The 27036-nt window shown below is 30.8% G+C and overlaps 1 protein-coding gene across 3 annotated transcripts in view; it reads right to left on the bottom strand.

Annotated features, from left to right (window-relative positions):
- Nucleotides 1–27036, bottom strand: part of LOC142344833 (uncharacterized) — a 117675-nt gene that overhangs the window by 37918 nt on the left and 52721 nt on the right. The window contains exon 1 of one of the 3 annotated variants that reach the window (XM_075396821.1): nt 3531–3694. The exons of the other annotated variants lie outside the window; for them this stretch is intronic. The gene's annotated coding sequence lies outside the window, so the exon portion shown is untranslated. Of the gene's footprint in view, nt 1–3530; nt 3695–27036 lie in introns of those variants that run through there. 3 annotated transcript variants of the gene reach the window in all.

The following is a 27036-nucleotide window of genomic DNA, read 5'->3' as shown; positions in this document are numbered from 1 at the left end:
AAAAACAGATACAGTTTTGAGCCAGCGACATACAACTTGAATACAATGTTTCAGTACTGATGCGCTATGGCACTGTGGTCCGAAAATAAGCTCGTTAGCCAAGCAAAGACGACCAATTGTGAAAGTTTAATGATTGCCTATTATTTTTGAACCAAGCTCAAGAAATTTTATTCATTGCTGGGGTTACTGGCTTTCTGGCGGACTCTGGGTTGAAATTTCAGCTTACGAATCACCTACTGTTTATGAGTCGCCATGCTTCATTATGGACTCTTAATAATGCCTTTGGACTTCTATGGATTCTTTGGATGCTGTCTATAAAAAATCTGAACATGTTACTGAGTAAATAAAAGAGCAGCGAGAAAACAAAGCTGGAAATGAACAATCTATTTAAAGCACTATTTAAATTGAAAGCGAGAAAAGATTACGTCATATTTCTTAACCATTTAAATGCACACAACCTTTTCTAATATACATAGAAAGCTCAGAAAAAGTTCGTGTAACATAATTTTTGTTGAGCCTACTACTAATATACTAAATCGATTGCGCTCTAGGCTTAATATTTTTCTGTTTCGAAAAGGTGTATATTTAATATATATTTTTATTATATATATTTATTATATATATTTATTATATATATTTATTATATATATTTATTATATATATTTATTATATATATTTATTATATATATTTATTATATATATTTATTATATATATTTATTTTATATATTTATTATATATATTTATTTTATATTTTTATTATATATATTTATTATATATATTTATTATATATATTTATTATATATATTTATTATATATATTTATTATATATATTTATTATATATATTTATTATATATGTTTATTATATATATTTATTATATATATTTATTATATATATTTATTATAAATATTTATTATATATATTTATTATATATATTTATTATATATATTTATTATATATATATAATATAGAATTGAAATACTATGATTCAGTACTGAATTGTACTGGAGGTCAAGGCTGGGATAATCTAATGAGCTTCAGCGCAATAAGGAAAAACCGTCAACAAAGCGATGTTCTATAATAAAAATCCAATAAATTGTTCTAGGTCACGATCTATAAAGAAAGTAGATCTTGTTAGCCATCCTTTCGTTAAAGCAATTTTCTCAAAAAAAAGTCAACAAAAAACGAATGGGGAAAGTAAATTCTTCTCTGTTTGCTCATCAAAATTATTGAAATAATACAATCTTGACAAAGAACCTTGGCAAAAAAGCCAAAAAAGCAAAAATGTTTTTTAAAACGCTTTCTTTCAAAAGCTGAGATTGAATGATTTTGTACATCAAAACCATGGTAATTTGCAATCAGACTTCGCATGGCAGAAAAATCAAACTCAAGTTTGATTGGAGCACTCTTTAATGCTGTCAACATGTGACTAAATATCAATCGAAGTATAGTAGTTTTAGTTTTTTTACAACACACTACTTACAAGTTAGACTTCTAATTCTAATTACAACAAAACTGCTCAACGTTTCCAAACATACCCTAAACAAAATACTAAACAAATTTGACAGCATTTAATGGTTTTTTTTAAAAAATTCTAACTCGAATTTCCAATGTTTTATGACCTAAGCTTCTGTTTAATATTGTGAAATAAAAAAGAGAATTACAATATGAGTTGTTTATCAGAAAAAGATTTTTTTTGCCAATTTTGAAGTTGATATTGAAATAATTAGATCTCACAAGATATCTGTTCTTCGCTATCTATAACAACTAGGTGGAACTTACTATTCTATGTTAACGAACATTATCTTAAAACCAAGAAAAAAAGTTCAGCTGTTTGTGGTTGCGGGCCGGGGCAAAAACACACCCCATTCTTAGTGACATGCCCCCTGTGTCTTTTGTTTTTTTTTCTGGCAATAAACGAATCTAGTTGAAAGTTTGATTTGCAGGCTAACTAAGACGTTGACAGATTTTCCCGTTTAAATGGAACCAATTATTTTTGATTGATATAATTACCAATACATGTCAAAAGGGGTTTTTAAATGAAACAAAATTTGCCTTAAATCATAACTTTTGTTTAATTAACTCCCTGATGAAGCCATAACTTAAATCAACGCAAAATTAGGAGAAAAAGAAAAATGGAAATTTTAGGTCCAGAGATAAAATAAATATGAGTAAAAAAGAGACAACTTAAAAAATTTGATCAATCGACTATCATTGGCGTCAATTGCTATACTTGATTGAATTGAAAAGCAAAGTAAGAACTATCTTGCAACATAGTTATTCAATTTCTAAAAAACAAAAATTACGGAAAATTTTAAATTAATCGAGTGATCTTCATTTTATGTCAAGAACACAATTTCAAACGCGTTACTAAACTAAGTTGTATACAAATTTTAATTGGAAAATTGTCACTTTCTTGAAATTAAGTTTGGAACCTGAAGGTAATAATGGGAGGAAACTTGCAATCTCTCAATATCTCGTTCTCTGTATCATTCTCTCTCTCTCTCTCTCTCTATATATATATATATATATATATATATATATATATTTATATATATATATATATATATATATATATATATAAATGTATATATATATATATGTATAAATTTAAATATATATATATATATATACAAATTTAAATATATATATATATATATATATATATATATATAAAAATTTATATATATATATATATATATATATATATATCTATACACATTTGTATAAATATTTCTTCATGTTTATCGTAAAAAAATTATGCGATAAAATTAGTTTTTTTGTTATAGCTTTTCAAGTTGCAATTGTGTGTTCTCATTTCACATGGAAAATCAGGTGAAAGATGATCCCTCTATTATTTTTCTAGATGACGATTTGCGCACGACTTTTTCCTATTACATTGTGTGTGATATTTTTTTCATATACGCAGAACTTGAGCCTATTACACAAAATTTTTTAAATTGTCGGTCGCACAGAAAAAAAACATTGTTTTATCACAGGAAATTTCTTTACTCTGTAGAGAAAACTGTTCATTTAGGACTTTATTGATTGAAAAATTAAATCTTGTGCGGATACAAATATTTTTCAACCCAGGAGAGAGTGATTAGTTTTTGGGCTCATCAGAAAACATCTTAAAATTATCTCTATGGTTTCCTACTCTCAAATTCAGCTTCATCATCAATGACAAATTTATCGTCGAATTAGTGGACAGTTTTGTTCTTCGCGAACGTTTTTAGGTTTCCGTTAATTATTGAATGTGATTTGATTTTGACTTCTTTTTCTGTCTACAATTGTGCTGAGACTTTCTTGAAAACTTTTAGTTGGGACATCTTTGCGTCAGCATGTTGCACAAGTTATACTAACAAAGATACATATTTGTTTATATAACAATTGATAACTATTTTGTCCTATTTAGAGCTCATCTATAGAATAAATGAATTAAATTGAGGACTTTATGTAAAATAGTGCCTGAAATGGCTGAAAAATCAGTAAAAATGTCAATGTATGCAAAATATTGACCAAAATCTTACCTTAATTCAGGATTTGGTGAAGTAAGTTGAAGTAATGTAGTTATAACTATAAACCGTAGTTAGTACTAATAATAATATCTTCGTATGGTGTGTATCACCATTAGAAACATGAGCTAAGTTAGAGCAGAGTTGACTTGATAAATGACAGAATAACACACGCAGAGATTAAGCGACTATTAGATATTGAGATTCATTTAGAAGTCGCCACGTTGTTCTGGTTGTTCTGGATACGACACCAGATGTTCTCTGCAAGTTTAATTAAACGAGAAGAGAATATTTTATTTTACACAAGTATTTTACTCATTAAACGCACCACAAAAATGACTTGTGCTTCAAAAATTATGCAAAGTAATCATACGTTTATTTTGGATCCGCTCCAATAGTTGACTAAATATGACAAAAATGAACAAAAACTATTATTTTTATAAGCTCAAGATAATTCAACGCGTAACTAATTGGCAAAAAACGTTAAGTAAAGAGCAGCGAGCAGAAACAATTAAATGCTGAGTATAAAAATGCGAAAAATGAGACAAGTTTTCACTTGAACACACTTAGAGAAGTTTCAAGTGATAATTTTTGCCTTTGCAAACAAAATATACCTTAAATACACCTGACCACACATCAGTTAAATGTGATTATTTACTTTCTAAGTATGAAATCAATTTAAAATATGTATTAAAAGTTCAAAAGTTCTTTGTGATTAGAACAATAAATATATCAACATGAGTAATACAAACTGTTTTAATTGTTTTTAACTGTTTAGTTGTTTTTTGAGCTGAGTTCAGTCGCCACTTAGGTCAAAAACGTTGCGTTCAGAAACTGCATTCAAAAACATGGCTCAATAAAAAACCAATTAAACTTCTTTTCTTTAAAAAAAAACTTAATTTCCAGATTGGTTATGATTTTGAAAAAATGCTCCGAATTAATCTCAGACCAGAATTCTTCAGAACAGAGAAAAAACTGTCTATTGTATCCCTCTTTTCTCATGAATTTTTTTTTCCTTTTTTTCCTTTTCATTTTTTTTCCGTTTTTCCCAAGAAATCACGAGCAGGGTTTGTGAAAAATTTGGAACAAAAGTTACAAAATTTACTGTTAGAATCTCAAGTCTTGATCTCCAGAATCAACACTCTCAACGATGTTTTCATATTAACATCAAGCTTTTTCGACGGAAAAGCACTCAAAGTTTAAAACAAATCAATGTAATTTTCAACATTCGATAATGGTTTTTTCCATTGCTGCACTTGCCACTTTTTAACCGAGATCATTTTTTGTTACACCGGTTGATTTTATGAAACTATCAATACCTGGTCGGCAACTGAAGTTAAGCACAATATCTATTTTTGTTTTTGGCAAAAAAATATCGTGTTATTATACCTAGATGAAAAAATCATTGAAAAATCAAAAAAGGCGGGATGGAGAATTCACTGGTCCCATTTTTCCAAACAGTAAGCCAAATATTTCATGAGAAAACGCATTTTATAAACTAGACTGCTTTAATTGAAATAATCTCTTTTTAAGAGAGAGAGAGAGAGAGAATTAACAAAAAATTTTGATATGGTTTCTTTTCTTAAGAAAGCAATAACAAGGTATTCAAAGGCTTATATTTACCTTAGCATTAGCTTCAGATAACAAAAAATGAATTTGAAAAAATGAACAGCCCAAGTAATCCAAAATTTTGATTTTGTTATATATCTCAATATAATTTTCACATTTCTTCCAGAATTTAACTTTATCTAAAATATATCGCAAAGGAACATTTTCGGAAGCATAATTGTTTAGAAGACAATACACGCGCAACAAATTTTAGTAAAAATTAAAAAATAAACTGAAAACAGCTAAAATTCTATATAGGGAATAAACTTCGAGTAGAAAATTACCTTAGACTGATAACAAAATTTATGAATATCCCTTTTAGAAATACAAAATTTATCATATTTTCAAACATCTATACATCTACCGAAATCAGAAGCTAATTACTTCAAAAACGTTGCTTTCTTGCTTTTAAAATTAATTTTAATAATGCAACCATCAACAAATTTCAAAAAAGAATATGAAAAATGCTACCGCGTCAACGTAGAGAATTCAAATAAAAAACTGTTTATAAAAAATTTTCTTGATGTTAACAAAAGATAGTGGAGAACTAGGTACAAAGATTTCACAAAAATTTTTCAATTGAAAATTTAGCACGTTTTTTCCTGCTGCCATGTTTTCTCTGTTTCATTGCCACACGTTTTATGTATCCTTTTAAATGTTTTTTTCTCGTTTACCGTCGCAAAATTTTTCTGATTAGTCTACAGAAAAAGAATTTGACAAAAAGTCAGGTGTCACATGTGTTGCCTTAACACTGATTCAGGCACTTGCTGTTGTTGTCAATGCGAATGAATATCAACAGCCGACATATTAAACATTCTAATTTGAATTCTCTAAAATTAGGATTCATTTAGAACTAGGGTTCACTCATTATGGTAAGCATTTAAATTTTCCTAGTGTTAAGCTTAATTGAAAGAATCCATAAAATCTAACTTGGATTGTGTGAGTTTAAGTTTTATATATTTTTGAAACAGACTATATTATTCAGTTTATGTTTTTAGTGTTCATAATTAGCATACCTGAATTCAGGTCACTCAATTTCTGAGCCTTTCTTTTTGTGGAATTAAAATTTGAAAAAAAAGTTTATTGAACAGAAGAGTCAAAAATTGTTAATCAGTTTCAACATAACTTTAGATGTAAATATCGTTTCCACGATTAGATACAGTTTTTGAACAACTCCTGCTCTGTTCAATAATTTTTTTACTTTTCATTCCCCCAAAAAAATTCCTGTCTCTTCATGTTTTTATTTGAGCTGTTCAACTCCTTAGCAAAAAGTATAACACTAGAAAACATCTGCTAGAAAACATCTGATAGATAGTCATTCAGGAGAAGTCATACACAATCAGCGTTGTGACATATTGTCTTAGACAGATTGGTGTTCAAAACAGATTTTCAAAATACAGGAAAACGTGAAAGAAAATCGTAAAAAGCCAATTAAAATATTTTTGTTCAACCTGCAGTCAAATAAAATTGAAGGCTTCATAAAATGATGTTTACTGGGAGCAAAATTTTTAAAAAGTTGGTTAACAGAATTCATATATTGACTCTTAAAAATACTTGTTTATACTCAAATTTTGTAACTCTGAAAAATACTCCTTTTTCGAAACATTTTTTTCCGGAGAAATTGAGATTGTTTAGCTTTCGAAAGATTAGATGACTTTCTCTTGCGCTAAACATATTGACATATAGATTCCAGCATAGGTTTTCATAGGTTTTTTTTTCATTTCTACATTTCATTATTCTGTGGCCTGTTACATTCTTTTTTGAAAAACAACCATAAATTTTCTTAAAATCTTGAAAGCAATGGAAAATTAGTTCAACTTACGCTTTTTTGTTGTTTTACCTCTATTATAATGGAAATGCATGATACTAATTGACAAGCTTAAAAATTGATTTCTTGTTATAGATTTTAGTTCACAGACAGAGATTTGTCAAAGACAACTTTAAAATTCCTGAAAGATTTGTAAACCGCAAAACTATTTATCACTTTCGTGTTCAGTGCAGTTAATAATAAACACGTTCTCGAGAGCTCTAATAAAAATGGAACCAACCTCAAAAGAAAGCTGTTTTTGTTATTTTTGAAATTGATAGGAGAATCTATACATGGAACTATTCGTCTTAAAACCAGGCTGTTCATAGATAAGGCAAGGAAGCATTGACCCAACTCAACAGTCTTACAGAAAAATAGCGTTTGTAATTTCAAGAAACTTTGCGTTCTCTACAGCACAGTCCAATTGTACTTGCGTAGTGGTCTCAATCGTGTTTAACTTTAGCAAAAAACGTAAACTATGAGGGTTTTGGTAATGCGGAAACAAGACAGCTGCGCTTAGTTGAAATAAAAAAGTTGACAAAGTGGTAAATGAATACAAAAAAGTCGGATAATATTTATTCAAATCGCCTTCTGGAATGTGAGCCGACGTGACGATCAGTTCTAGAATACTCAGTGTTCAACACACCTGAGCTTTTATGAAAAATAACCGCCCAGTGAAGTCGGAGGGCATCGCAGTGTTCAAAAGTTCATTTTTAGTTTTTTCGAGGAAAATATTAAAAAACAGTAATTTCTGTGTTGGTATAAATCTCTTTTTCCTAATTTTGCCCCTACGAAATTGCAAATAAAATTTATTTTTGCCCACCTTACTACAGATACTATTGTGCACATATACAAATATTGATTACCACACTTTCCAAAAAAGTTGTGGTAAAAAAGCGTCTGCATTTCAAAAAATTTTTTGTGTTGATTTTTTACATGCATATATATATATATATATATATATATATATATATATATATATATACATAGATACATATACATATTTACATACATACATATACATATACATATACATATACATATATACATATATACATATAAATTTTTTCAAATACATACATACATACATATATATATATATATATATATATATATATTTATATTTCAACAAATATGAATATGTAGGAATTTTTTCCTGTAGTAAATATCAAACGCATCTTGACCTTTAGAGAATTTTTTTCAAATTTTTACGTCGGAGTGTGCAACTGTAATATTCACTTCAATATTCATCTCACGAAATGCAAAAGTTTTAATTTTATCACTTTTTGCATTTTTTTCACATTTTTATTGCGTTTTCTCTAGTTAAATCGGCATATTCATCCTTTATGCTGGCCGGCATTTGTTGTTTAGGTCACTGATCAACAATTGGTTTATCTCCGTTTACGATGTAAAAATTGCGGGGAAAATGTGTAATTTCTGAAATTTGAAAGGTTCATTTTTTGTTTTTTATAGTGTGGTGACTGATTTAAATATTGGGCGAGAGAAGTTGTTTAGGCATTGCCTTGGTCTGCATTTGTTATTGACTGCTGGAAGTTTTCCTCACTCCATAGTTTTGTCCCGCAGATCAAAGAAACTAAAAATCTCACTGTTTTTTTTTGTGATTCGTTGAAAAATTGCTGCTCTTGTTACAATAAAAATGTTGAAGAAATCTGTTGAGTGCAATTTTTTTTAAATAACCTCCATTGTCATCAAATTTATGCAATGACAAAATCCATCAAATTGGAAGTTCTGATATAAAGTTTTCAGACCGTTTATTGAGATACACAGGCTATTAAAAATTTTACGATACCTTTCAAAATTAAATCGTAAGTTATTAGAGTAAGTCTCATAGAATTTTAAAATACTATCTTTTCTTCTCAAAGTTTTTAGTCGCTTCTAAACAGCGTGCAAAAAGCAACTATTGTTAATAAAGCTTGAACGTCAAGAGTCTTAAACATAACTTGAGCCCATGAAGTAGCGAGAGAAGAAGCCATTAAAAAAGTGATAGAATAAGAAATACCCTTACGGATAAATTCCAGATTCATTAATCAGTTTAAAAAGAATTTGCTAAGTCGTTATGCTTATCTGTGGTAGCCCATTAAATCACTTTGTGTGATAATCTAAAATTGCTTGGGTTTTTTCCCAATATAATCAGTTGGTAAGAGAACTCCTATTTCCAGCTTATTTTTGAAGATGATGATAAAATTTTATATTACGAAAAACAAAACTGCACAACCAGTTTTGTACGTATTAATTGCAAACTAAAACATATTGCATGATATAGTTTTCAGCGGAATTTTCGGTAGTGCTATTATAGCTCATTGATTCGTGTTTTAAAAAATGATTGCCTGTTGGATACAAAACTACTGTTGTCTTACAGATCTAACTAGGTGGGGCGAAGACAAAAGCAAGCAATCCGAAATAAAATTGAGTCAATGGCCAAGCATGCCCAAGATTTGGAAAAAAAACCCGTCATACTATTGAACTCTAAACAATCGATGGAAATTCGAACTCAATTTGCCAAGAAAAAAGAAGCAATAGTTCAACATTGCAAGTGTAAAAGTTTGAGACATCATTTTTTCGCTAACTTTTCAATAGCTAGGACAATTTTAAGTTAACTGAATAGCCTAGTCAGCGCTGTTTCTGCCAAGTTCTATTAAAAAACAATTGCACACTGTTCTTCAAAACAGCTTGGCAGAAATGCGCTGATAAGGCACTTCAGTTAACTGAAAATTATCCAACCCATTGAAAAACTAACAAAAAATTGTTTTCTCACGCCTTTACATGTGAAATGTTGTGACTCTTAAAAACAGTGCACCCCGATATATATATATATATATATATATATATATATATAACCTCTGTGTGTGTGTGTGTGTGTGTGTGTGTGCGTGTTTTGACGATAAAATACTATTCGGAAAAAGTTTCAATTTTGAGATGAGATAAAACAATGTAATAGAGCAAAACAAAGGCCCACATTTTCGAAAAAATTATCTATGAAATGATGAGCCTTATAGATTTCATCAGACCAAAAAAAAAGATATGAAGATTCAGAGGTCTGAGAAAGTTCCCAGGTACCTTTTTAAAAGTTAGCTTTAGCAGAGCTTTGCAATTTAACATCCTATCGCTCGCTCTTCATATCTTAATGTGCAAAATGTATACCTTTTTTAGTCCCCTAAATCAAGTTGAAATTTTCGTTTGTTATTCTACGCCCCAAAACTATTTGCTCAATAATGATAAAAAGATGATCTGGAGTTTTCAAGGCAATTTTTTATTGTTCTATTTAAGACCATAAAGTTTCTCAAAACTGATTGATTAAAATGTTTTTAACAGAAATCATGACAATATTAGACGTCGTTCTTTGTTCGATATCTAAAAGAATACCTTTTGATTATAACCGTTATCTTATTGACTTTGTGGATTATTAATTATATTTACATTACAAATAAACCTGTATTATCAGTTTATATACTTCAAAATGACACTCCATTGAAACCTAAATTATCAAAACTATTCTCCAAACTGCGATATCGAGTGTTTCAGTTAACTGTAACAAATCTTGATCACAACCTTTAACGTCAAGGTCAAGTACAAGAATTTAAATGTTTTCATACCACTCTTTATAGTTTATCTCAGCTTAAAAGTTTATTTCAGATTACATCAAAGCTTTTAAGATGAAGATTGGATAAAACACACAACCATATGCGAGTTTTATTGAAGTTTCGATGCTAAATTAATGAAAAGAGAAATTTATGCGTTTGATGTTGTCTGAAAACGAGCAAATGAAGCAAATAAAAGTCAAAGAAATATGAAGTTAATGAAATATTTTAGTCGTTTCATTATGTATAACCGTAATGATTACTGCTTTGAAATACACTTTGAAACCAAAAAAAAGTGGCTGTGTGGTGATTTAGATAAAACTTAAAACTGAACATAACTGGCCAGTGGTAATGATTTTATTAGTAGAAATATACAAAAGAAAGGCAAAAAAATTATACCAAAAAACAGTTAATAAAACAGAAGCGGAAGAAAATAGAAGCAATGCAACATCAATTTCGAACTTATATGGTTATAAATGAAAAAAAGCTAAGAATGTTATGAACAACTAAGGCAACTTTCATCATTAACTTTCAGCATTATTGTGATTAACGGGTTTGTTGGGCAATAAATAAATTAAATTATCTTGCTATCAAGTGTTTGCCCGGTCAGAATCTAATCTAAAATCTGAGGTTGTTTCATATTAAGGGACAAATTAATTTTTAAATTTGTTTTCTGGAAAGATGTGAGTATTGTGAAATATACATGAGACTAAGTGCTTAAAAAACACTTTATTGAGGAGACCACGTTTCCAAAACAATACTGCCACTCTAACCAAAGTAAAAACTGCAGACGAAAACTGTTTTGAAAAGCACTTTTTATCAAATATGACCAGCCCACTGCAACTCAAAATTCTTAGATGACCTCACGTCACAAAGGATACAACAAACAGACAATTTCAAATTGGAGAACAGGGAATGATTGATCTAAAGCATTAAAAGCAATTGAAAAAATGATTAAAACTCTGCAGTTAGTAGGTAGTTGTACGGATATAAAAGTTGCATTTAGAAGATTGTTTTCCAATTTTTGCGGTTAAATTGCGCCAATTCTTAAAATTGAAACATACGTGCAACTAAAAGAAGTTTTTACTAAATTGCACAGTTAGTTTGGATCTTCAAACTGAAAGTGCATTTCAGGATATATAAAAAAAATGCATGGTTAAAGGTACAGTTTTTGTCTATTGGCAAAATATCTCTTAAAAAATGCAGAAAGAAAATAGGTGGGCAGAGGAATTGTCGAATTATTAGCGGAGATTTCAAAAATGTTATCAACTTTCTCTTGTTGAAAAATTGTCAAGTTCTTTCTTCCTGAAAAATTTTTTTTTTCGGACAAATTGAAAAGTTACTCCACGAAAGAAAAAGAATCTGTTACAAAAAAGGCGAAATGACGGCATGGATAAAAATTACACTAAACTAAAACTTTGAAAATTGACGTCAAATTGAACGATGAGCCTTTCACCCATTTTTTGTAGTACAATACAAACGGGTCGATTTTCTTGGTAAATTAAACAAATTTTTCGATATTTTGTTTGGTCGTCTGTCAAGTCACGATAACAATGGCAAAATACAGCAAATCATGCCAAAATTTTGCCAGGATCTGAGAAAGCGTGTTACAAGTTTGTAACGGGGAAAAAATAGTTTTTGAACAAATGCAAGGCACCCATTTTTTGTGACAATTAAAGTGAATTTTGAGGTTTCTGGTTTCTTGGGAAAAATACAGATAACTTGCAAAACCACTCAAGATCTTGGAAACGATAGTGTATTCAAATGGAAAACCAAGAACGTTTCTAGACGGGGAAAAATTTTAAATGCTAAAATCCAAGAGGCTGTAGACGTGGTTCTGATGTTTTGACAGTGAAAAATAATGAGTTGTTTTTTTAATGTAATTCTTGTGATGAGATACCCGCCAGACGTCCCGTTGATTTTTGTCGACATCGAACATATAAATTTTGGTCTAATGTCAACTGATCAATGCCTAGTCTTAGTCGGAGAAGCAGTCTCAATTGGCTAACGCAAAATTACAATGAATGTGCGTGTGTGTATGTGTGTGTTTGTGTGTGTATTTATGTGTGTATGTGGGTGCGTTTTAGTACAAAAGTCCCATAATATTAACTTTTTTATTAAAAAAATGCTGCTTCGGTTTTTCCTGACAAAATGATAGAGAGCAGAATTTGAAAAAATGCATTGTTTCCGATTTACGTTTAGTTTTTCCATCTGATTTGTATTCGCTGCTTAGATTTTGGATATCACTGTAACCTTGTTTGACCGTTTTTGCTCAGAAACTGACAAATAGAGATTTTTTTCCTTCTACATCAATTTCATTTTTTAATGCAACTTGATCGAATTTATTTTTTTGTCAGATACCAGTGATCACAAAAGCGTGGGTTTATTATAGTGCCATGACCAACAACCTATGGGTAGACTATCAAAATGGCATATACTACACTGATTAAGTGCACTAATTTCAACAATGTTTGAGACAAATGGCAATTGATCCAATTACGAAAAATTTGTTGAAAAACAGAGTCACGGCGCATTTATTATCGTTGCACAGTTCTTGATGCTAATGAAGGTTTTTAAAACCCAAACCTGTTGTTTTGTGCCAAGTAAATATTTTAACTTTTAACTGATTTGCGAAAGTATATCGGTTTTACAGTGTGTTTCGTGAATGAATTATTAACTTGCAGGAGATCAACTTTCATTGTAATAAATTATTTTTTCTCGGGCCTGTGTCTAATTTTTAAACCAAACTTTTAATCAATTGTGTATTTTGTAAACATTCAACATCCTGCATTAGTTTACTCAACACGTTTGTGTATTATTACGATAAAAGCAATACGCAAAAACCATAGCTCAATTGGTAAAATAATTAAAACATCTCTAGGATTTAAGAAAAAAAGGTTTATCTTTTGTCCTACCTGCAGTATTATGTGCTAAGAGTTGATTTATATGATGCGTATTTTCAATATCACTAAATTTAGTGTTTGGTTGTTGTGTCAAGCTCTTATGCTGAATGAAGTAAGTGATTTTGTTTCTATCTACATGGACCAAAACGTCGGTTTTGTATGTTGCATCAATACTGTTTTCAATTTTTTTGCATCATGTAAACTTCTCTCAGTGAAACACATCCGGTTCGTCATCACTCAGAATTCATAATAAAATGTCTTTTTTTTGTTCGTGGTATACGCATCAATTAACAATGTGAAATTCGAAAGTAGCTTAATTTAATTTCGTCAAAAGTTTGGAAACATTTTTAATTTTAATATGATCATCCACTCTGATATAAAGGTCAAAGTTTAAACCTATTTTCAAACGCACATTGTTTGCTAAATTTGTTCATCTAAATCTGCTTGCAAGATATTTTGGAGCAATACAGTAAAACTTAAACAATAATTTCTAAGCATTTTTGAAAAGATATCATTTTCTGTTTTGGTTTTTCCTGACAAGATGATAGAGAGTAGAAATAAAAAACAGGGCATTGTTTCTGATTGATGTTTAGTTTTTCCATCTGATTTGTAGTCGTTGCTTAGATTGTGGATATCACTGTAACCTCATTTGACCATTTTAGCTCAAAAACTTAAAAATTGAGATTTTTTCCTTCTACTTCGATCTCATTTTTTAATGCAAACTTATCAAACTTATTTTTTATCAGATACCTGTGATCACAAAAGCATGGGTTTATAATAGTGTCAGGACCAACAACGTATGGGTAGACTATCAAAATAGCAAGTACTACGCTAATTAAAGGCACTAATTTCAACAAAATTTGAGACAGACGGCAATTGATCCAATCACGCAAAATTTGTTAAAAAATAGAGTCACGGCGCATTTATTATCGTTGCACAGTTCTTGATGCTAATGAAGTTTTTAAAACCCATACTTGTTGTTTTGCGCCAAATAAATATTTTACCTTTTAACTGATTTGAGAAAGTATTTCTGTTTTACAGTGTGTTTCGTGAATGAATTATTAACTTGCTGAAGATCAACTTTCATTGTAATAAATTATTTTTTCCGGCGCTCGAGTCTATTTTTTAAACCAAACTTTTAATCAGTTGTGTATTTTGTATAAATTCAACATCCTGCATTAATCTACCCAACACCTGTGTGTCTTAATACGATTAAAGCAATACGCAAAAACCATAGCTCAATTGGTAAAATAATTAAAACATCTCTAGGATTTAAACTAAAAAGGTTTATCTTTTGTCCTACCTGCAGTATTATGTGCTAAGAGTTGATTTATATGATGCGTATTTTCAATATCACTAAATTGAGAGTTTGGTTGTTGTGTTAGGCTCTTATGCTGAGTGAAGTCAGTGATTTTGTTTCTATCTACATGGACCAAAACGTCGGTTTTGTATGTTGCATCAATACTGTTTTCAATTTTTTTTGCATCATGAAAACTTCACTCAGTGAAACACATCCGATTCGTCATCACTCAGAATTCATAATAAAATGTCTTTTTTAGTTCGTGGTATACGCATCAATTAATGTTGTGAAATTTGAATGTAGCTTAATTTATATTTGTCAAAAGTTTGGAAACATTTTTAATTTTAATATGATCATCCACTCTGATATAAAGGTCAAAGTTTAAACCTATTTTCAAACGCACATTGTTTGCTAGTTTTGTTCATCTAAATCTGCTTGCTAGATATTTTGAAGCAATACAGTAAAACTTAAACAATAATTTCTAAGAAATTTTGAAAAGATATCATTTTCTGTTTTGGTTTTTCCTGACAAGATGATAGAGAGTAGAAGTAAAAAGCAGGGCATTGTTTCTAATTTATGTTTAGTTTTTCCATCTGATTTGTATTCGTTGCTTAGATTGTGGATACACTGTAACCTCATTTGACCATTTTAGCTCAAAAACTTACAAATTGAGATTTTTTCCTTCTACTTCGATTTCATTTTTCAATGCAAACTGATCAAACTTATTTTTTCTATCAGATACCCGTGATCACAAAAGCATGGGTTTATAATAGTGTCATGACCAACAACGTATGGGTAGACTATCAAAATAGCAAGTACTACGCTAATTAAAGGCACTAATTTCAACAAAATTTGAGACAGACGGCAATTGATCCAATCACGCAAAATTTGTTAAAAAATAAAGTCACGGTGCATTTATTATCGTTGCACAGTTCTTGATGCTAATGAAGTTTTTTAAAACCCATACCTGTTGTTTTGAGCCAAGTAAATATTTTACCTTTTAACTGATTTGAGAAAGTATTTCTGTTTTACAGTGTGTTTCGTGAATGAATTTTTAACTTGCAGAAGATCAACTTTCACTGTAATAAATTATTTTTTCTCGGGCTTGAGTCTGATTTTTAAACCAAACTTTTAATCAGTTGTGTATTTTGTATAAATTCAACATCCTGAATTAGTCTACCCAACACTTGTGTGTCTTATTACGATTAAAGCAATACGCAAAAACCATAGCTCAATTGGTAAAATAATTAAAACATCTCTAGGATTTAAGAAAAAAAGGTTTATTTTTTTGTCCTACCTGCAGTATTATGTGCTAAGAGTTCATTTAAATGATGCGTATTTTCAATATCACTAAATTTAGTGTTTGGTTGTTGTATTAGGCTCTTATGCTGAAAGAAGTAAGTGATTTTGTTTCTATCTACATGGACCAAAACGTCAGTTTTGTATGTTTCATCAATACTGTTTTCAATTTTTTTGCATCATGTAAACTTCTGTCAGTGAAACACATCCGATTTGTCATCACTCAGAATTCATTAAAAAATGTCTTTTTTAGTTCGTGGTATACGCATCAATTAATGTTTTGAAATTCGAATGTAGCTTTATTTAATTTCGTCAAAAGTTTGGAAACATTTTAAATTTTAATATGATCATCCACTCTGAAATAAATGTCAAAATTCATCCCTTTTTTCAAACGCACTGTGTTTTTGCTAGTTTGTTTCATCTAAATCTGCTTGCTAGATATTTTGGAGCAACCCAGTAAAATTTAAATAATAATTTTTAATGCAATTTTGGAAAGGTATCATTTTCCACTTGCGAGTGAATTTTTTTTGGTATGGCTTGGATGGCACCATCTTTGAATTTAAATTACAATTAATTTTGTAGCAAAAATCTGGGCAACAGTTGAACTGAGCCTGGAGCCTTATGTGCTTGTAACTGCGGTTTTACTGTTTGACATCTCAGCTAGACAAGTCAGCTGTTGCATCAAGTGTGCTGAATAAAATAACAAAAAGGTACAAATGAAGAAATTAAACATAGCTGGATGGAGCCAGATCCAGTTGTTGCACATTTGCGGAATAAAAAAATTTGTATCTTGACTTTTATTTGAAAAGGATTTTTTTTTAAAATGCTTAGTTAAAATATGTCTTTTAAAATTTAATGGTTCGTTTTCTAAAATAAGCAAAATGATTTTTTTTAAATGTTTTGTTAAACTTTAATAAGAATTGATTTGCGATAATTTTGGAGATGGATAACTACCGTTATGAGGCCATTTGTCAAACGTTATCAGTTTTTGCTTATATCTGTATTACCAATACGCGTACGCCTGCGATCATATATTTTTTTAAAATAGTAAAGGAAAGGGTGATAGCGCGGCCAAGTTTATTGGAGATATATGAGGATAGCTGAGCTGAAAACATTGTGGCGTGAAATCGCAAAGATGCTGAAAAATTGGATATGCTTCAAAACTGACATTTTTTATGGTTCATCAATAAAAACCTTGTCATATCATCCTTCATTTAGGAGTCTTTTTGCAATTAATTAAAATTTTTAAAGTGTTTACAAAAAATGGCACCTTTTGAGGCATTGATTAATTTTTACTGGACTAAATTTCGAAATCTTTTGGGCATTTTTTCCAGATCAGTACTTTGAACCCCGCTTGTTTTTTTTTGGTGCAAAAAATTTGTTTTTTGAAATTTCCCTCTGAAAAAATCATGCAACAGGTGACTTCTTAGATTAAATTATAGAACCGTAATGTAAAACAGATTTTAAAATGGCTAGAACCACTGGGAGATTTCTCAAAAAACTGCTGTTTGTTTTTTAATCTTCTACCCTAAGACATGACCACAATATTTTGGACCTCTTAATTTTAACAAAAATGAAAAGAATTTTGATGACTTGTTGACTGTAGGGGTTTCGCTCTACTTCGTTCCGGAGTCCTTGGTTACAAAACTCGTTCTGGAATCCGAGTGTTTTCAACGCAGTATTACCTGATGCTGGCAAGTTTTTCAGCACAGAGAGAGCGTTAGGAATGTTTATTTTGCTTACAAATTGACATTAAATGATAAAAGGAATTATAAGTTCAATTGTAGTTCAAATTTGACATTAACTGAAGCCAATAATTGCACTCTTGAAAAAAATTCTTGCTTTCAAAGCTTTACATAGCATCAAAATAATTAGAGAAGACAAAAAATCTGATCACAAACTTTACGTTTTCTTTTTGATAAACTGAGACAGCTTGTACATGTTACATGGTACATGTTATAGACAACGTAATTGTTTTTCGATATGTTGCAGCTTTTGCTTTTTTCAAAATATTAATCTGGTATAAACGCAAGTGATACTACATTTGACTTGTTGATATGATAAATCTACACAAAACTATTGATAATTATAAAAAAGCAATTATTGGTTAAGTGCTCACGTGCGTCACTATAAGCTTTAAATTGGCCATTTTAATCAAAGAGAATAATGCACTGCAAAAATTAAATAAGTTCACTAGATTGAAAGTCAATAAGATTAACTCTATTTAGAAAGTAAACTTTTAAAATCTCATGTTCGCGAGAGCAAGCTTTAAACATCCGTACCATGCAATTTTGGTTTTGTTTTTTTTAAATAGATTATCGACAAAAAATTAGTTTAATAAACATAAAAAGTGCGTTCCTATATTTTCTCTGGAGACTAATTAATGAATTTGCTTGAAAAGAGTATAATGTTAACAATGTAGCTGAAAGAGGTAGAAAAATATCCTTGTGACTTTTCTGCGAAGTACAAAAATCATGATCTGTAAAAAAATTACTGCATCACAAAACAACATAGCAGGACACATCCTGAAATACAATCCAAATAGTTGAACGAAAAACTAATGTACCTGACCAGCAGATCAATCCCTGCCAAAAAAGAAAATATCGCAAAAGTTGAGAAACTAAAATAATCAAACAAACTAAACGAAAAAATAAGTATTGCTAAAACTCTTACTCTGAAGGCTTTTACCCTGAAGGCCAAAACTGATATAACTAAATAATTTCATTAACTCATGAACAAGGCTTGAAAAAGATTCATTTGTCCCTAAAGGTTGGGAAATATGAAAAATGCTTCAAAAAAACTGAAAAGCGTAAAACTGAAAAATTTCAAAACTTATAAGAAAGTAAAAATTCAAAACTATATTTTTTCTCTGGAGTTCTGTCAAGTGTCAGGTAACCCATCTGCAAGCCTTAAAAATGTTTCGTTTAAAAAAATTTAAAAACAATTGTGACAACAAAAAACCTGAAAACAAAAATCTTGCTAAAATTCGTGGTATTAATATCATCAGAACCATTTAATCGTCTCTAGAAGCTATTTAGTATCCCAATTTCAGGCCTTAAATAGCTTCACTGGCTCATAATGATTGACAACTTGGAACATGATTATATATTTCGGAAAATTAAAAAAAATATATTTTATCAAAATAGCAAAAATTTGTGTTACTAAAATATTGATAGCCATTCAATTATCTCTAGCAAAATGCAGTAACTTATTATCAAACTCTAAAATTTCTGTTTTTTATATAAAAATTTATATTTAAAAACTGCTAACTATCGTGATAATAAAACAAAGAAAACAATTTCAATTCCACTAGAAACTATGCAGTAACGTACTAACAATCCCTATAGGAGGTTAGGTGGCCACAGAGGAAAAAAATATTAAATTTTCAGAAAATGTTTTTCAAAAATTGCAAAATTTTGTGATATTAAAACATTAATAGACTTTCCATTACCCCAAAAATTATGCAGTAACCTATTGTCAACCCTAGAGGAGACTCTTTTGCCTTTGAAGCTGAGGAAAACTAAAAATGATAAAATTTTTCACAAAACTTGAAAAAATGCAAAATTTAGTATCATTTCTCGCGTTTTTGTTTGCAGTAGCAAAACAAATAGCTCATTAAAATTGTCTTAAGTTTTAATTTTATCTTGCGAAAGAACCTTATAAAAATCAACAAACGTCAATTCAACACTAGTTGGACAAAAACCTAAAAATGGCAAAAAAACGTAAAAAATTGCCCCATTTTTAGCCCGAAAACTCTCAAAAGATAACATTCCAACCGTGATTTTAAACCCTTCGAGCCGCTGCTGAACTTTAACCACATTAAAGACTACTGAAGCTACCTGAGGGCTTCTAATGAAACCTACTGTCTACTGGGCTTTACCTGTTTATCCCGTTTTGAAAGCGAAAAAGTCATTGAAAAATGAGTGAAAACCTCTAACAAAAAACATAGCAGGCCACGTGCTAAAAGACAATCCAAAGAGTTGATTAAGAAACTTAGAGCTACTTTATCTGACCAGCAGATCACTTGAAGAACGCCAGCCAAAAACAATTTGAGTAAATGGGAAGCGAAAAAAACATATTAAAAAATATAATCATGGCTAAAACTCGGGGCTTTTACCATAAAGACCAGATTTGATTCAATTAGGTATACCAACTGAACCAGACACAAGTCTTGGAAGAACTGTTTAGCCAACAAAAATCAAGAAATAAGACAAATACGTAAAAAAATCGAAAAATTGAGAACTTAAAGAAAGTTTCTTTAGTTTTATAACATAAAAAAAAATCGAAACTAATTTTTCTCTAGTATTTGTCCTGTATCTTATCTGCAAGACCTAAAAAAAGTTTCTGTTGTCCCGTAATGATTGATAAACTGAAAAAATGACGAAAATTATAGAAAATTTGAAAAAACTGCAAATATTAGTGAAAATTTCCCAAAATTTCTGTTTATTAGTTTCTTCAGAACTATTTCAATGTCTCCAGAGGCTGTCCATTAAACCAATTGCAAGCATTTAAAAATAGCATTGGCTCATAGAGATCAATAAAATAGGAACATTTCAATTTTTATCAAAAATTTCAAAGATATTAATATTAGTGACCAGAAAAAGTTGAATACCATCCCATTGCCCATATCAGTTATGCAGTACAAAGCAAACCCTAGAAAAAATTACCAGATCACTGAGAAAGAAAGTGAACAAAAGACACACATATTCCAGATTCGTGACGTTTCATTGTTGAAAATAACATCCTTGCCACTAAAAACTATGCAGAAATGCATTATGAGACCCTAGAGATTTTATGGCACTTGAAATTGGAAAAACTCAAAAAAAAAAATTGAAAAAAAAATCAAATACAGGAGATTTTTTTCAGAATGTTGCTAAAACTTGTGGCATTAAAATGTTGACAATTGCTTCATTGCCTAAAGAAACTGCAAAAAATTTATTTTGAAACCCTTGACCACGTTTTGAGGCCCTTGAGGCCGAAGAAACGAAAAAAAAGACAAAAAGTTTCAAAAAAGTAGAAAAAATTGCGCAAATTGGAATCATTTTTTTGTGATTCTGTTTGCATTACCGATACATATAGATCATCAAATGGCGACCGCAAGTAATTATATCTTGCAAAAGAACTTCATCAATTTTGAACAACGTCAATTCAAGATTAATCAAACAAAAACTTCAAAAAATGACAAAATAATGTGACAAATTGCACCATTTTGGCCTAAAAAACTCCTATAAATGACCTTTTAACATTGATTTAATGCTTTTCTAGCAGTTGCAGGTTGATCGTTCAACAAAATAATCAGGTTGATTGTTCATCAAAATAATTTTCAAGATGGCGAGTGCCACTTTCTTGTAGTCTTAGCCAAATCACTTCAGGCAAAAAAGAGCAATCACAAAAACTTTTGAAATTTATCAAGAAAAAACATTTTAAAATGTTTCAAAACCACATTTTAAAACCACATCTTACGAAAAAGCTTCAATGTTTAGAGAATTTTGCTCCAATTTAAAGTCTCAAATGATACTCAAAGCACAGTGATAAAGACAAAGACAACAATCATACTTAAATGAACTTACAAAATTTGAAAACCTCTCATAGTTTTAAAAATAATAAAAATCAAATGCTATATTCCCCAAAAAATATCCATAAAAAAACAAAATTTTTAGATAATTTGTACCGAAAATCGCTTCTCGGTAAAACATGAGTAGAGCAGACTGGGTTTATTTAAACTAACGAAATTCAGTTCCTCTATTATACAACGTGTTTGGATTCGAAAATGAACCTGAAGGAAGTAAACTACCCACTTGTCTATTAAAATATCGCACATTTAGCGCATCTGGCCAGTCATCTCGGGCCATGGCTATGACATAGTGGAACGTTGAACTTAGTATGAAACTATCAGAACCAAAACAGTTATAAAGCTCCGACCTAATTCCAAGTAAACTAGAGTACGTATAGGGCAAGTCTTGTTACAAGTCTCAATCCATTACTGATTCAGAGCTATGATCAAGTCACTTCTTATTACACTTGGCAGTCTAGATCCAAGTCTTGACAAAGACTTGGCATTCAAAATCCAAGTCAATTACAGTCAAAAATATTTGATTTTGATAAGTTGATTTTGTCTTTGGAATCAAATTGGAATCAAGTTTTATCCATGCTTTGGACAAGACTTATAAGACTTGTAATTAAACTTGCCTAATACTAATATTGACTTTGAGTTCGGTCCGGGCGACCAAAATTTATATTTAAAAAGGGTTTTTAATATCTAAAATTAGGTGGGTTTTTCCGAGGGGGTTTTTTCCGACACCTCATCGTGTTGTAAATATACAGAGACGATGATTCAGTTTTGCACCTCCCATAGGAATTAAAAATCTATTGCCATTTCCAAAATAGCTGATTATTCGTTTTGTTGTCTGTTCTCATTACTTGAAAACTAGACAATGAACAATTTGGGGCAAAAACCAGTTTAATGCCAACTTGCACAACTGTTGAGAAAATTTCAAAAAAGTCAAAACGTTTCAGTTTAAAGTCTAAAACTCTTTGCCACTAAAAACTATGCAGATACGCATTATGAGACCCTAGAGATTTTATGGCACTTGAAATTGGAAAAACTCAAAAAAAAAAATTTGAAAAAAAATCAAATACAGGAGATTTTTTTCAGAATTTTGCTAAAATTCGTGGCATTAAAATGTTGACAATTGCTTCATTGCCTAAAGAAACTGCGAAGAAATTTATTTTGAAACCCTTGACCACGTTTTGAGGCCCTTGAGGCCGAAGAAACGAAAAAAAGACAAAAAGTTTCAAAAAAAGTAGAAAAAATAGTCTGCCTGGAGACGAGGAAACGGATAATCAGTAAGCGTCGTTTTAATTTCAGAGGTTTCTGGCCACTGTGATTGTCAGCGACACGCACAATTTTCTTTTATTTTTAGACTAGCCAGTAGATTTGAATTCATCATACTCTGAAAACTAGAGGCGCAAGCCAGTGACTCTTTGCATCGAAAAAAAACAGTGCACATAAAATAGCCGCTATTTGAGTTCCAGTTTTTTTTGTAATAACCTTAGCTCTACAAAATTTTTACTCACTTCTATAATGCACTTGGATTTCTCTTCAATCTTACCCTCAGGAAAGCTCTAAAACTATAGTCAATTGAACATTCCAAGCTTTGTAGCTTCTGTTCACTGTTTTAACTCCTCTCGGCAATCAGATAGGTCTCAGTTTAATGATAGACAAAAAGTTCAAAGTGCTTGTTCTCCATATCAAATAGGACCACATCACTGTTTTGAAATTCTATTGTAAAATCAAATACCATTGTCTAAAAAAATCATATAAAACATTTAAAGAAGTTAATTTCTAAGCAAGGTTTGAGACATTAAAGGCTTAGATTTGTTCGTTTCGGTTTGCTGAAACAAAAACTTCAGCTTTGGTTGATCCTGCTTTGTCCCTCTTTCCCCCTTAACCAGGTAATTCCCTTTTTGATCACCAGTGTATGAGCTTCTACCCCCCCCCCCCCCCCAATCCCATTGAAGGAAGCTATGTAGTCTCTGCGTTTAGCCGGCTGACAGAACTTTTTAAAAAATATGGCAAGATCGACCAACTCGGAGAGCAAAAACACTTGCCTATACTTTTATGCAGTTTATTCTGCAGAAAAAAAGTTGAAATTAGGGCGCAATTGAGTTAAGAATCTGTATATCAATAATGATGACAAGTGTACCTGTAGCAGTTGTGAAATATTTTTAAAACAATAATGAAAATTACAATTTCATGTAGCTCAAGTCGGCAAAATAGTCTTTTAAATGTCAGATTTTAAAAATTGAGGAGAACCTTAGAGAGTTTGAAAGAGTTTTTTTGCGATATGGCTCAAACATGTGCTTGACTTTGCACTTGATGTTAACCCGCAGCTTTACGCAAAAGAGCTCCATTTTCTTATTTCCCTACTTTTAATTATGCCTTCTTTGGCTCCACGTGGATGCATTGATTACGAGGTGTCTTAGCGGAACGCTGACTTGTCCTTTTTTTAGTAACCTTACTTGTATATGAAAGAGCAATTCTGGCTTTGGAGTCCGTATTTAGAGGTTAAATTTTTCGGTCCTGACTTCTGATAATTGATCATTTAACCCGGCAGCATTGCTCTTTTTTGTTCACGAGCAGTCCGTAAATATCCTTATGATATTGCACATTTAAAAGTTTCTGTTGCAGTCTAAAAACGAGCAATAGCTATAATGCTTCCCGAATAATTTCTAATAACGCAAGAAATCTGTTTTCTCATTTATTTGTTGAAGATTGATCTCACTCTTTTTTGATTTCTCCGTTAGCTTTTGTCACAATTATAAACCTTGACCTAATGTCATAGATAAGGTTATAACGTTTTCGAACAATGCCACGTAGATAAAAATGGTACCCAATTTCGACCCCGCAGACGTTGAAGCAAGAATTAGAAGTTTTGCTGCCGAGAGTAGTTCCGATTTTGCCTTTGTATCACGTTTCATCATGCACCGTATCTGTTGCCGGAAAAAAGTTATTATCACCGAAGTTTCTTATTTGGTTTTCAACGGACCAATTATGTATTAAAAAGTGAACCACTCATATAAGCAGTTCAGAATTGTGATATTTAGCTGACTACGAAAATTAAACAAAGTTTTGATTTTATGATAAAAAAGGGTTGTATATAAACGATTTTATATATAACGTCTTCAAAATTGGAGTTTTACTGATTCAGTTTATCTGAAAATTGAGATCAATTTTCATCTTCTACAAAACTCGTATTGAACATTGATAATTAGCTTGAGATTTTTGACGTCTCGAAAAGGTCTTTTATTTTCGATGCACGCTGTTAACCTTTTGACCTTCAAATATCAGTAACTTTACAATCCCGGGTCAACGATCATACAAATTTCTTTGATTTCGTACTAGGTCATATATGATTCTTAGTAATCATACTAGGTCATATATGATTCTTAGTAATCATACTAGGTCATATATGATTTGTATGAATTCTTGGTAGTCATACAAGGACTATATATGATTTCCTAGAAATCATACAGGAATTATACAAAACATTTCAAGGACTAAAAACTGGATAATTGTGATTTTCTATTGAAGTTGAAAAAGTTTCTTGGAAATCATACAAGGTCATATATGACTCATAAAACATTGACTGGGGCCACAATTTTCCGTATAATGTAGTCAGAGGACTTACTAAATTATTATATCGCATTTGAAATCCGCATTTGATTCTTTGTGTGCTCTAAAAGAATAACTTTGTGGTTTAAACATATTCAGAACACAAATTTGAGGTTATATGCAAATTTTTTATTGATTATTTTTTATAAAGGAGCATTTATAAATATAAACTGGCTTCAGAGTATGTCTAAAATTTTGTTATCTATTTGGACTTAATCTTTCATTTAGTACCCAACATAACAAAGGATACTGTGGGTTAGGGTCTTTTGGCAGATCACAATGTGATACCGGGGTATCATATAGGTGATGCCATACCGAATAAAAACAAAAAAAAATGAATGGTTAAAGAGTTTCAAAGAATAGATGTATGGTTCTTGGTATTCGTACTAGGATCATATATGATTTCTTGGTAATCATACAAGGATCATATATGATTTCTTTGGTTTCATACAAGGATCGTACGAAGAAATCAAGTATGGAAAGTATGAAACCATATATGATCCTTGCATGAAATCAAAGGAACTTAAACCCGGGATTTCAATTCAAAGTGGCGTCGTCAATTAATGGAACGATTAAATAATTAGTAATTTCAAATCAGAGTTCTTAATTTTATCTGATATAATTACAAAATTTGTTTCCTTTGGAGCTTGAGTTGTTCTTAAGGTGTTCCTGATATTTTCTCAATGACGTTTTTTTTAAAACGTTTATGGTTGTTGCGGTAATTAACACTTTGACCTTCAGGTATTGTAAGTCTTAGAGCTTCAATTCACAATAATTTCTTCGACAAATGCAACAACATATTACCAGTTGATTGCAACTAAGAATTTATAACGTAATATGATTTTATTAGAAACATTTGTTTCCTTTTGACCTTGAGTTCTTCTTCAGCATAAAACGTATACGTCTTCAAACAGTATAGGGCAAAAGTAATCAATAAAAATAAAAGTGGCAGCGTAAAACTTTTATGTGGCCGCTTCGTATAAAAAAATGCATAGAAAAAATGATCTGTGGGTTAGCCAACCAAAGCATTCAATCTATGAAAAATTTCCTGATAGCCCAAAAAGGGATAATGAAAAGGAAGTTACCAACTAATAGATACGCTCATATATAGATCATCCCTATGATATTAGAGTCGAATGACTTGTTTATCCAGATTGATTTATCCATTCAAGCGAGCGGCTAGTGGATATCTAGTGGAAAAACTGTATTCTCAAGCTTCTGAACGTTATTTGGCCCGTAAATTACTAGGACTAAGTTTGCTCGTATCATTTGGCGAGTAGTTTGCAGGCGTTGGCGGGACGGATACAACCCTATTTTGTCAAAAGCATCAAGACCAAAGCAGACCACACTTAGACATAGCCAACTAAAAAAATGCCAAAAATGTTTAGATCTTCTTTGAACGTCTCGAGGTTTACATTGAAGCTGAAAGCTGAAAGCAAAATTAACAGGACCTCTAAACTTCTTGTTGAAGACAAGTCCGATCGTTAGCTAACCACAAATTTGAAAAAAATTGATCCCGAAAACAAAGCACCTGTTGTGTTTGAGGAATAACTTCGGTCAAAGATAACAAACTATTTGCCCTCTCAGCACATCAACGCAGACATTTGGAAGACGGTTAAAGACAAAAAGTGGCTGCTACTGACTTTCTGCAGCATCCTAAAGTAGATTACAACATTGCAGCTGGACATTGCAAATACTTAAGGGATTGGAGCTACCGACTATAAAAACCAAAAGCTCATGTTATTTATGGATTCTCAAAATTAACCTGGTTAGCAATTGGAGGTAAAAACGAGAAAATTCAAACTCCTCGGGTTTGCAAACCATCTGTTA

The sequence above is a fragment of the Convolutriloba macropyga genome, chromosome 8, assembly GCF_964194025.1.
Source record: "Convolutriloba macropyga chromosome 8, txConMacr16.3, whole genome shotgun sequence".
Lineage (NCBI taxonomy): Eukaryota > Metazoa > Xenacoelomorpha > Acoela > Convolutidae > Convolutriloba > Convolutriloba macropyga.
Note: the sequence above shows the minus strand (reverse complement) of the source record. Positions and strands in the feature narration are given on the sequence as shown.